This window comes from Mytilus trossulus, chromosome 7, assembly GCF_036588685.1.
Source record: "Mytilus trossulus isolate FHL-02 chromosome 7, PNRI_Mtr1.1.1.hap1, whole genome shotgun sequence".
Lineage (NCBI taxonomy): Eukaryota > Metazoa > Mollusca > Bivalvia > Mytilida > Mytilidae > Mytilus > Mytilus trossulus.
The window spans coordinates 53856513-53868338 of NC_086379.1; positions in this window are offsets into that span (position 1 = coordinate 53856513).

The window sequence follows — 11826 nt, forward strand, 5'->3', positions numbered from 1 at the left end:
TATTTTATGAAGAACAGCCAATCCTGAAGTACAAAAAGTACTCAAATGATATGACGGTTAATAATGTGTATCAAAATAAATCAATAACTGCATTCTTATTCAACAAAAATAAAGGTTTAAGTATTTTAATTCTCAGTATATCTCAATTCTGATTTAAAAAATTGTCTCAAGATGGTAAAAATAACTGATTTCAAATAAAATAGCATCATTTCTAATAAAAAGAAGACTAATTTGGTTATTTTAAACAATGCGAATAAAATTTTGAATGATTCTCTGACACTCTTTCAATTTCATGAAAAACACTATTCTAAACTATAAAAAGTGCAAAAAATCCAATGGCGGTCCATAATTTTTAGTAAAAAAAAAGTAATATTTGTATTTGAGGCAACCCATACAAAAATTTGATATCTTTTTCCTTCTAGTAAGCATATTTTATGAAGAACAGCCAATCTTGTTGTACAAAAGGTACTGAAATCATATGACGGTTAATAATGTGTATCAAAATAAATCAACAACTGCATTCTTATTCAACAAAAATAAAAGTTTAAGTATTTAAATTCTCAGTATATCTCAATTCTGATTAGATGACTTGTCTCAAGATGGTAAAAATGACTGATTTCAAATAAAATAGCTTCATTTTTAATAAAAAGAAGACTAATTTTGGTTATTTTAAACAACGCGAATAAAATTTTAGTATGATTTCTCTGACACTCTTTTGATTTCATGAAAAAAAACTGTTCTAATCTATAAAAAGTACAAAAATCCAATGGCGGTCAATAATATTTAGTAAAATGAAGAAATATTTGCATTTTAGGCAACGCATACACAAATTTAATATCTTTTTCCTTAAAGTAGGCATATTTTATGAAGAACAGCCAATCTTGATGTACAAAACGTACTGAAATCATATGACGGTTAATAATTTGCATCAAAATAAATCAACAACTGCATTCTTATTCAACAAAAATAAAAGTTCAAGTATTTTAATTCTCAGTATATCTCAATTCTGATTAGATGACTTGTCTCAAAATGGTAAAAATTACTAATTTCAAATAAAATAGTTTCATTTTTAATAAAAAGAAGTATAATTTTGGTTATTTTAAACAACGCGTCTAAAGTTTTAGTATGATTTCTCTGACACTCTTTTAATTTCATGAAAAAAAACTATTCTAAACTCTAAAAAGTACAAAAATCCAATGGCGGTGAATAATTTTTAGTAAAATGAAGAAATATTTGCTGTTTAGGCAATGCGTACACATATTTAATATCTTTTTCCTTAAAGTAAGCATATTTTATGAAGAACAGCCAATCTTGATGTACAAAAAGTACTGAAATAATATGACGGTTAATAATTTGCATCAAAATAAATCAACAACTGCATTCTTATTCAACAAAATTAAAAGTTCAAGTATTTTAATTCTCAGTATATCTCAATTCTGATTAGATGACTTGTCTCAAGATGGTAAAAATGACTAATTTCAAATAAAATAGCTTCATTTTTAATAAAAAGAAAACTAATTTTGGTTATTTTAAACAACGCGTCTAAAGTTTTAGTATGATTTCTCTGACACTCTTTTAATTTCATGAAAAAAAAACTATTCTAAACTCTAAAAAGTACAAAAATCCAATGGCGGTGAATAATTTTTAGGAAAGTGAAGAAATATTTGCAGTTTAGGCAACACGTACAAAAATTTGATATCTTTTTCCTTAAAGTAAGCATATTTTATGAAGAACAGCCAATCTTGTTGTACAAAAAGTACTGAAATCATATGACAGTTAATAATTTGTATCAAAATAAATCAAGAACTGCATTCTTATTCAACAAAAATTAAAGTGTAATTTCTAATAAGAAGACTTATAAAAATAAATAACTAATTTTAAATAAAAAAGCATCATTTTTAATAAAAAAAATTACTTATTTTAGTTATTTTAAACAATGGAAATAAAATTTAAGTATGATTTCTATGACACCCCTTTAATTTCATGAAAAAAAAAACCAATTTTAAACTTTAAAAAGTACAAAAATCAAATGGCGGTCAATACTTTTTAGAATAAAGAAGAAATATTTGCAGTTTAGGCAACGCATACAAAAATTTAATATTTTTTTCCTTAAAGTAAGCATATGTAATGAAGAACAGCCAATCCTGATGTACAAAAAGTACCGAAATGATATGACGGTTAATAATGTTTATCAAAATAAATCAATCACTGCATTCTTATTCCATAAAAATAAAAGTTTAAGTATTTTAATTCTTATTATCTCAATTCTGAGACTACTATAACTGAGACTACTATAGTAGTCTCAGCTCAATTCTAATGAAAATATTTATCTCCAGTTGTTTGAAATAACTGATTTCAAAGAAAACAGTGTCATTTTTTTAAATAAAAGAGAAATTTTTGGTAGTTTTGGACAATGCGCATAAAATTTAAATATGCCTTTCTTTTAATTCTTTTAATTTTATGAAAAACGACCTTTTCTAAACTATAAAAAGTTCAAAACTCCAATGGCGGATTATCGGCATTTTTGTAGGTAGAAGTTCATGTTAACTGAGACATATAATCCTATAATGTATTATATATGTTTCTAATGTTTACAATTTTTAATACAAAACTATTAATCAACATAAACAATTTAACGCTTTAATCAAGAATCTAATATAACTGTTATACTATTTTTACTTTTTTTATTGCAACCAAATTAACGTGTAAATTATGGTGTCTTCGTCGAGGTCCGCGTTCATGGATCGTAAACAATGTTGAGTTCGGTTTACATAAGAATTTGAAATATATACGTATCCGTCCGATCCGTGCATAAATTTGATTTACTGATCGATCGATGACCGTTGTTACGGTAACTCTCACATAGGTTATTTGACTTATCTGACGGATCCTATGGGTCACCGATCACCGATCAGTCATCGATCAGTCAAACATCCGTCACCGATCATTCACCGATCAGTCAAGTTCACGTCAAACAGTAACGCCTAAGGTTGCAAGTACTGTATGCTTGCCTAATCAATGGATGTTTTGCTAACCTGTACTATCCTGCTTTATATTTATTCAATCAACAACTTCTTCTCATGACTACCTGGACTTTTATCTTTGCATATAGCTATATCTGTATTTACTAGCATACATGTATATGTGTATAATTCTGCTAATATTTCGCATTATGGAAGGAGGTGATCGGTGCAGTATTGGTATTTGTGACAATGACAGAAGATATCCAGATAAACTTGTTAAAAGGTCACATGTCTCTAATTTACAATTTCATTCTCTGCAAAAAGACCCACAACTGAGTAAACTATGGCACGACAAAATCCGTCAAGGCAGACAAAACTATGTAGAGAGTAAAAGCGTAAATATCTGCTCCAATCATTTTCAGGATGGCGAGAGAACATTCCATTGCCCTGTTCCAACACTTTTTTTTTTTAAATAATAGTGAAAACTCAAAATCACTACATAAGAGAAATCCATGTAAAAGAAGTGACAAAAGTATCAATAAAAAAAGGAAACTTGCAAAATCAGGAACTAATACTATCGAAGATTCAGTTCCAAATAATACTGTTTGTAATGAGAATAATTTTACGCTCTGTATGCAGATGTACATTTTTACACTGGGTTACACAACACAGACATATTTAAGATGTTGTTTGACCATTTGAGTATAACCAGTTATCAAAGGTACCAGGATTATAATTTAATACGCCAGACGCGCGTTTCGTCTACATAAGACTCATCAGTGACGCTCAGATCAAAACAGTTAAAAAGCCAAACAAATACAAAGTTGAAGAGCATTGAAGACCCAAAATTCCAAAAAGTTGTGCCAAATACGGCTAAGGTAATCTACTCCTGGGCGTAAGAAAACCCTTAGTTTTTGAAAAATCAAAGTTTTGTAAACAGAAAATTTATAAAAATGACCATATAATTGATATTCATGTCAACACCGAAGTGCTGACTACTGGGCTGGTGATACCCTCGGGGACGAAACGTCCACCAGCAGTGGCATCGACCCAGTGGTGTAAACAGTTATCAAAGGTACCAGGATTATAATTTAATACGCCAGACGCGCGTTTCGTCTACACAAGACTCATCAGTGACGCTCAGATCAAAACAGTTAAAAAGCCAAACAAATACAAAGTTGAAGAGCATTGAAGACCCAAAATTCCAAAAAGTTGTGCCAAATACGGCTAAGGTAATCTACTCCTGGGCGTAAGAAACCCCTTAATTTTTGAAAAATAAAAGTTTTGTAAACAGAAAATTTATAAAAATGACCATATAATTGATATTCATGTCAACACCGAAGTGCTGACTACTGGGCTGGTGATACCCTCGGGGACGAAACGTCCACCAGCAGTGGCTGAAAGCATTTGTTATGCAGTATTGGAAAGGTCCTAGACAAACAATAAAAGAAGCCCCAATAAGATACTCATTTGAGGATGACCCAAACATTTTTCCTAAAGCAGGGCCTGGTAGAAAACTAAGATTAGAGGTTGAACTTTTATTAGTTATGATGAGACTGCGGTTAGGTCTACTGCTACATGATTTGGCATTCAGATTCCAAATTTCAGAATCATAATGGTCATAGGCGATTACTTTACAAAGATGACCCAGGCGATAGCAATTAAGAAAATAGATGCGATAACAGTCACGTGTAAACTTGTTGACCACTTCATAAGTATTGTAGGAGTACCATAACAAATACACTCAGACAAGGGTTCATGTTTTGAACCTGAAGTTTTTCAACAGAACGGTAAAATAATATTGAGAAGACGAGAACCACATCTATGCATCCGTCGTCAAATGGTATGATAGAAAAGGCCAACAAAACAATATAAAATATGCTATCTGCATTTGTATCGTCACACCAGAAAGACTGGGACGAATATTTACAACCGCTTATGATGACATATAGATCCTCAGAACATGCAACAACATGGGTATCACCATGTGAGATGTTGCGCAGGGAGGTAGACCTTAAGAAAAGAACAATGATGGCATAAATAACTCTACTTACGCAAACAGATTACAAGAAAAAGTACAGACCATACACAGCTTTGCTAGACCACGGATTTATAAATCAAGTGATTTAATGAAGAAATATCATGACAGAAATGTCAATCACATTTCTTATGAGGTATGTGATGCCGTGTGGTTGTACGAACCTAGACGCAAAGTAGGTTTTTGCCCGAAGTCATACAGACCATGGAATGGTCCGTTTATTATAACAAAGAAATTGAATTATGTAATAAACAGGATTCAAAAAGGGCAAAAAAACAAGCCAAAAGTTATACACCATAATCGCTTAAAAAGGTCTAACGGAAAAGAGAAACCAAAATTGTTTAAAATTACATAAACGCTATAATTATGTTATTCCTTGTTATCGCAACACGCAGTTAGTTATTGCATTTATGTGGTGGTTCAATATTGTACATAGTTATTTATTTTGTTTGTTTTTACGTATGGCACAAATTATTCCTTATAGTTTTTAAATACGTGGTATGTGGAGTAGTTATAGAGATATATTTATAGTATGAAAATTGGTAAAAATTCCGAAAAATTGTAAGTCAAGAAATTTTAACATGAATTTCCAACAAAATTGTTTTACGATCTATTTATAGTAATACTCATATAGCACTTAAATCAAAAGTTATTGGTGAGAATTTATTAAGAGTTTATATAACAAAAACTGAAGGAGAACAAACGCAAAATGCAAATCCGTATTTTTGTGGTTATCTTGTACCCTTGTGGTGGCCTCAATTCATCCTTCATCAATATCACTCATGATCAGCTATGTGATGAGGGCAAGATCAAGGTAATTGAACGAAATGTGACGTCATACTTAGCGTGATAATAACGTCAAATCAGTACTGATTTAACGTCCTTACTGTTAACATTAGCGCCTAAATAAAGGCAACAGTAGTATACCGCTGTTCAAAACTCATAAATCCAAGGACAAAAAACAAAATTGGGGTAACAAACTAAAACCGAGGGAAACGCATTAAATATAAGAGGAGAACAACGATACAACACCGAAACGGACCAAGCAACAGACAAAACACCACAAGAATAACAAATATAACTTCAAAACCAAAAACATAAATTTGGGATAGACAAGTACCGTGCCACGTCTTATCTCAAAAATAAGAGAAAACACAAACGACTCAACGTTAAAATGCAACACACACAGAAACGAACAATATTATAACAATTATAAAAAGAGAAACAAATGCTGGTCTGCAAGATATGTGTTGACAGGGAGTTTGCATTCCGTTGGCAGATAGAGGAGCACATCATGGAGTTACATAGCCCATACGGATTCAAATGTACTGTATGCAAGAAAATCTTTGAGAAAAGGCATGGCGCTTGTGAAGCGGGTGATTCCAACCAGATTCTGAGAAATAAGCAAACAGAAGAAACGGGATTAAAGATTAGGGATAAATACAATAAATTTAAAGAAGAACACGTTGTACAGAACATTGCAGTGGAAACCAGACAAGGACACTCCTCTAAAGAGGAAAATTCGTCCATTTGTGTCTGCAAGTAGGGGTCGCTCCCCTATAAGGAATACCGAGCACAGGGACAACAGAGGACATAATAGATCCACAGTCAGGAGGAACCTGTACCTTCAGTTAAATCTATTGTGACAAGGTTAGTCAGTCCGGCCCGTACGAGTCAGAACAGTAATGTCTAAGCAGATCAAGACACCAGAATAGTGCTAAGCCAGTCTCCCAGAGCCGTTGCTACTTCAGGACCGCCCGCAAACACAAGAGCAAGGTCCGATTCCAGCTCATCAAGCAGCAGCTCGTCCGAGGACTCTTGAGTTATCCATTCACGCTGAGGCAGGAGCGTTTCCCTTCCGGCAAGAACAAGATCTGGCCCGTCCGAACCGATTTTGTCAAACATGGTGAAGGAAATCATAAAGAAGGTTCGCCGATCGCAAGAGAATAGGGTCGTGTTGAATATAGGCGGGACGAAATTTGAAACATCTAAGGAGACCCTATCCGTCGTGCCAGGGTCATTATTTTGGGCCCTATGCCAGGAAACTCTCCCAGAGAATCCGCTTTTCCTGGATAGGGACCCTGCCTATTTTAAATTATCATGAACTACCAACGAAACAATAAAGAATTATCCAGAAGTATCCTGCCCAAAGACAGGAGATATCTAGAAGAGATATTGATAGAGGCCAGAAACTTCCAGTTAGACGATCTCAAAAGGCAGGTAGTCCAAAGAATCGAACAACTTTGAAAACAAAACTTGAAATTTATATACTAACATAAAAATTTACACAAAAATATTATTAAGTATTTGTCTTTTATAATATTCGAACTTTAGTCCAAACCATTTTAAAAATAGACTTCCATGGAATCCATCGCCTTAATAGTCACATGTTCCCTTAACAATGGTAAACTAACCTATCTAATGTACGACCATTTGGGGGCCAAATGCCAACGGTTGACGGAGGTATTGTCACGGAAATAAAAAAATTATTGTAAGCACATGTACAGGAGCCTGAAGAGGTCTTACAAAAACTATCTTGTTTAGAAAAAGACAAAAACAAACTTGAACAGCCAGGCTGTTTTTTTAATTTATTTTCGTTACACGAAGAGTCGTAATGTCTAAAGTCGATAAAGAATATGTATTCTTATATAATATATTGTTGTACAAACCCGTAGTACTATTGGTTTTGTTACAAACTTTATAACGTTTAAAGATGTGTATTGTGTAAATTTAGTCCTGGTATCTTTGATGAGTTTATTTGGAATGTGACGTAAACAAACACTGTCTAGAACAAGGTAGATAATCTGGATGCAATAATCGTCGTTCTCAGCTCACACGAGTCTAACCAGCTTACATGAATAGTCCATGGAACACACATAATCCAAAGAGTAACTTCATAACAATTTTAATAGAAGGTGACAGCTGAATATACAAATATGCGGTCTAGAGTTGATAACAAACTGACGTTGTTCCAATCGAAATCTAGACGGCAAAATATTAATAGCTGTTTCATGTGGCTGATCACTTAGAAAAATTCGTATCATAATAAACGAGATATGTTTAAATTCTTCTCCATGTCTAGAATATAATTATACAAATTTTACGGTGACGTGAATACGGAATAAACACATATTTACAAGTCTGTTCAGGTAGGAAACTGAAATATAACGTTTCAAGTTGAAATCAGTTTCTGATTGGCTGATTGGCACGAGGATAGAGCACGTTATTATTATAAAACATCCTGCACAGAATGTGTTGGGCAGTCGGACTTCAAGGCTCAAGGCGGAAACGAAGATAAAGAAAACTGCTAGGCGGACTGCAAGAGCAGTTTTAATAATTTGTCTAAAAGAGAAACAATGAAAGGTTTCTAGAGACGGAATATTTCTGAAAGAGAAATTGATCTGATAATACAAAGAGGGTGTCCGTTACTTGCACCTTAGTTACGTAATAAATTGGGAACGGTGTTCATACATAACAATTAAGGTTCAGAGGTACAAAAGTTGAATTTGAATATAAATTCAGCTAAAGCAATACGTAATATTTAAGGAAAAATATATGTATATTTATGTTTTATAGAAAGTTCTTGATAATAAAGGATTTTTTTAATTACTGGTCTGAATTAAGTCAACATTACAAATTATTATCAAGTTATCTTCACTAAAACGGATAAATTGAATAAGTGCATGAATAAATTTAGTAACTGTAATTACAAAAACTGCTATAAGTTATTTATATTGAGATTGTTGATTGACAAACAGGCAATACGACTATAATTAATTATCGTACAAATAAATAACGTATCGGACTGGGGCTAGATACTTTATAAATTGTATAGAGTTAACTTTCGGATAAAAACAACAAACAAGTTATATAGATTATACTTGTACTGACCAGCCAATTCCAGCATACAGAAGAACTGAAATCTAGGATACTCTGCCTTTTTCGTTAAATATTTTAAAAGCAGGTGTATCATTTTAACCGATTATAATAATATAGAATATTACTGCGTCATAACAACCGTCAGTTAAAGAAAGTAGACTGTCCGTTATTTCCGTATTTATATAAAGGTTCCCTATATTTTTAGAGGATCAGGCCGCTACCCAGAAATATAATGACTATAATAAGACAGTTTTATGTGTAACATATTATAAATATTGCATATACGTTATTAATAAATTATATATTGTATATCCAACTTTCTCATTCATATTCACCAAAAGCCAGAGACTCAACGATCCCTTATAGATAACATAATGTTATGGCTATATTTAAAGTTCTTCTTGTATTTAGTGGTCTTGTCTAGATAGTACAGGCCTTTTTTGTATATTGGTGTAACTTTGACCGGTAAAATTATAAACAGTCAAAGTCCCACTATTATACGAATTGCTTTATTACACGAGTTAAGGTACACACGAACTAAACATAGCCCTACGGCGTTACAATATCACATTATTCTGTATATCTATCACGTGACCAGTCTTAAATATCTGAGCACATATAGCATATATAGCCTGTAGATCGATCACCACATCCTGTATATTTCTCAACATAGTCTGTAAAGTTATCACCTCAGTCTATATATATATATATATATGTATATGAAATATCACAATCTGTATATCTATCATCTCAGCCTGTTTATGAATCACCACTGTCTGTATATATATATTAACACATTCTGTTTATCTATAACTAGTCTGCAAATATATCAGCACAAGTTATATACACCACAATCTATACATCTATCACCAGTCTGTATATATATATTATAACGGATTTCGGCCTCATTGTTCAACAGTTTGTGTCCCCTCCCACTTTTCACTTTTTATCAAGTTAAATCTCCGTTTAACCATATTGGATACTGATTTTTTTAACATGTTTCTTTTTATTAGAATAACTTATCTTAGATATTTAATACTTAATCACATTGTGTTATGAACAGTAACTTGAGCAAAGATAAAAATAACGTTAAGTCCCACCTGAAACTGAGTCGCCTTAATTTCTATTTATTTTTTGAAATACAGAATTTCCTTATACTGGACCTACCTTTATATATTTGTTGATGATTGTGTTATGTTGTTTTAATCTCTATATATAATTATATTTAGTAAATTAGTTAACCTGGTCAAGTTTCTAGAGACTCATAGTCTCTCTTTTTCCTTGTAATGTCCGCCATGTTCACTGGAGTCGCTTTACCGTAAACCGTCAAAGTGCACTGTCGTGAACGGCAATATTACGTTGAAATAGAGTGATTCGAGTCGCTTTTGACGTCAATATGAAGTCTTTTAAGTACTTTTGTTGTATATATATTGAACTACCATTGAGCAAGTTAGTCGTGATCGGACTACCGTGGCAAAAGGTTGCTTACAATCACCTCTGCTGGTGGACTATCAGTCCCCGAGGGTATCATCAGCTCGGTAGTCAGTATTTCGGTACTGACATGATTTAACAAACTTTACTAAAATTGTCCGTTTATAAATTTATAAATTATTAAGAAACTAAGGTTTCAACTCCCTCAGGCAAAGTTGGCTTTAGATGAATTTGGCTATTATTTTAGGTATTTTTGACATTCAGCTCTTCAACGGTTTCGGTACTTATACATCTTCGGATTTCAAATGTTTGGCTTTGAGCGTTCCTGATGAAGGTAAATCCAGAAAAGCGCTTCGGACGCAAGAAATTAATAACGTGTTGTTTTCAATATATTATACTAAATCCTTTCTTCACTGTAACTTACAATTTGAGTCTTGCACTTTTAAAAGGTTAGGAAATATTTTGTCAGAGTTTTACTTCATTTAAAACATAGATTTATAATTTTATATTATGAGAGACTCTCAAGATTAGAGATCAGTGGACGTACAAACAAGTTAAATACTGAAACTGAAAAGTACAGATAAGTCGGAAATATAAAATATTCCATATTTTATACAGAGACTCGAGTCTTAAAATCGCTATTCAAATAAGACGTCAATAGAGTGTTTCTTCAGAGAAAGTAACAGTTAAAGTTATTCTTGTATCATTTACTTGATATACCAATAGTGTGGAAACTGTTATTATTAACGATTCTTTACATATACATTACGAAGTCGAATATTCACAAAAAGTACAGTAAAACCCGGAGTCGCAACTTATACATTTGAGAAGTCAACATAACTTAGATGTATATAATTATAGAGATTTCTATAATTACTTGTTAATTAGATTGTTTTATTTAATACAAGTGTATACAGAACTTGACTAGAGTACTCACTAGTTGCATACTATTTAAGTGTTATTTATTGTGTTGATCTGATATAAAAAGAGATACACTATTAAAATTGTCTGAATAACATATCTATTACTGATCATAGCAACATTTCATTAAATCATTAACTTTAAACGAATTATTTACTTCTGTCTTCTGAAACAACGCATCTTTTAATATAGCTATTGGATTACAGGGTTGAGTTAACCCAAGGGAGCAGTCATTTGAAACAGTATTTATTGCCGAGTATAAGTTTGTCTGGCGAATTGTCTTGTTTTGTCAGTGGGTCAGAGTTTCACTTCAGGGTAACGAAAACGCTAAAGTAACACTGAGCGAAAACGTTACATTTGGTAGCCAATGTAGGGAGTCCAAAATTCTAAGGGACTCTCCGAACTAAGCGAAGTGAAATTCTAATAAATATTTAAATAAATATAATTAATTCCGTTTAATAAATAAATTTGTCAAAAACAAATGTCAGACAAACCAGTTTTGTTGTTATAGAGAAGATGAAAAAAGTGCAATATAAAAAGATGTGGTATGATTGCCAATGAGACAACTATCCACAAAAGACCAAAATGACACAA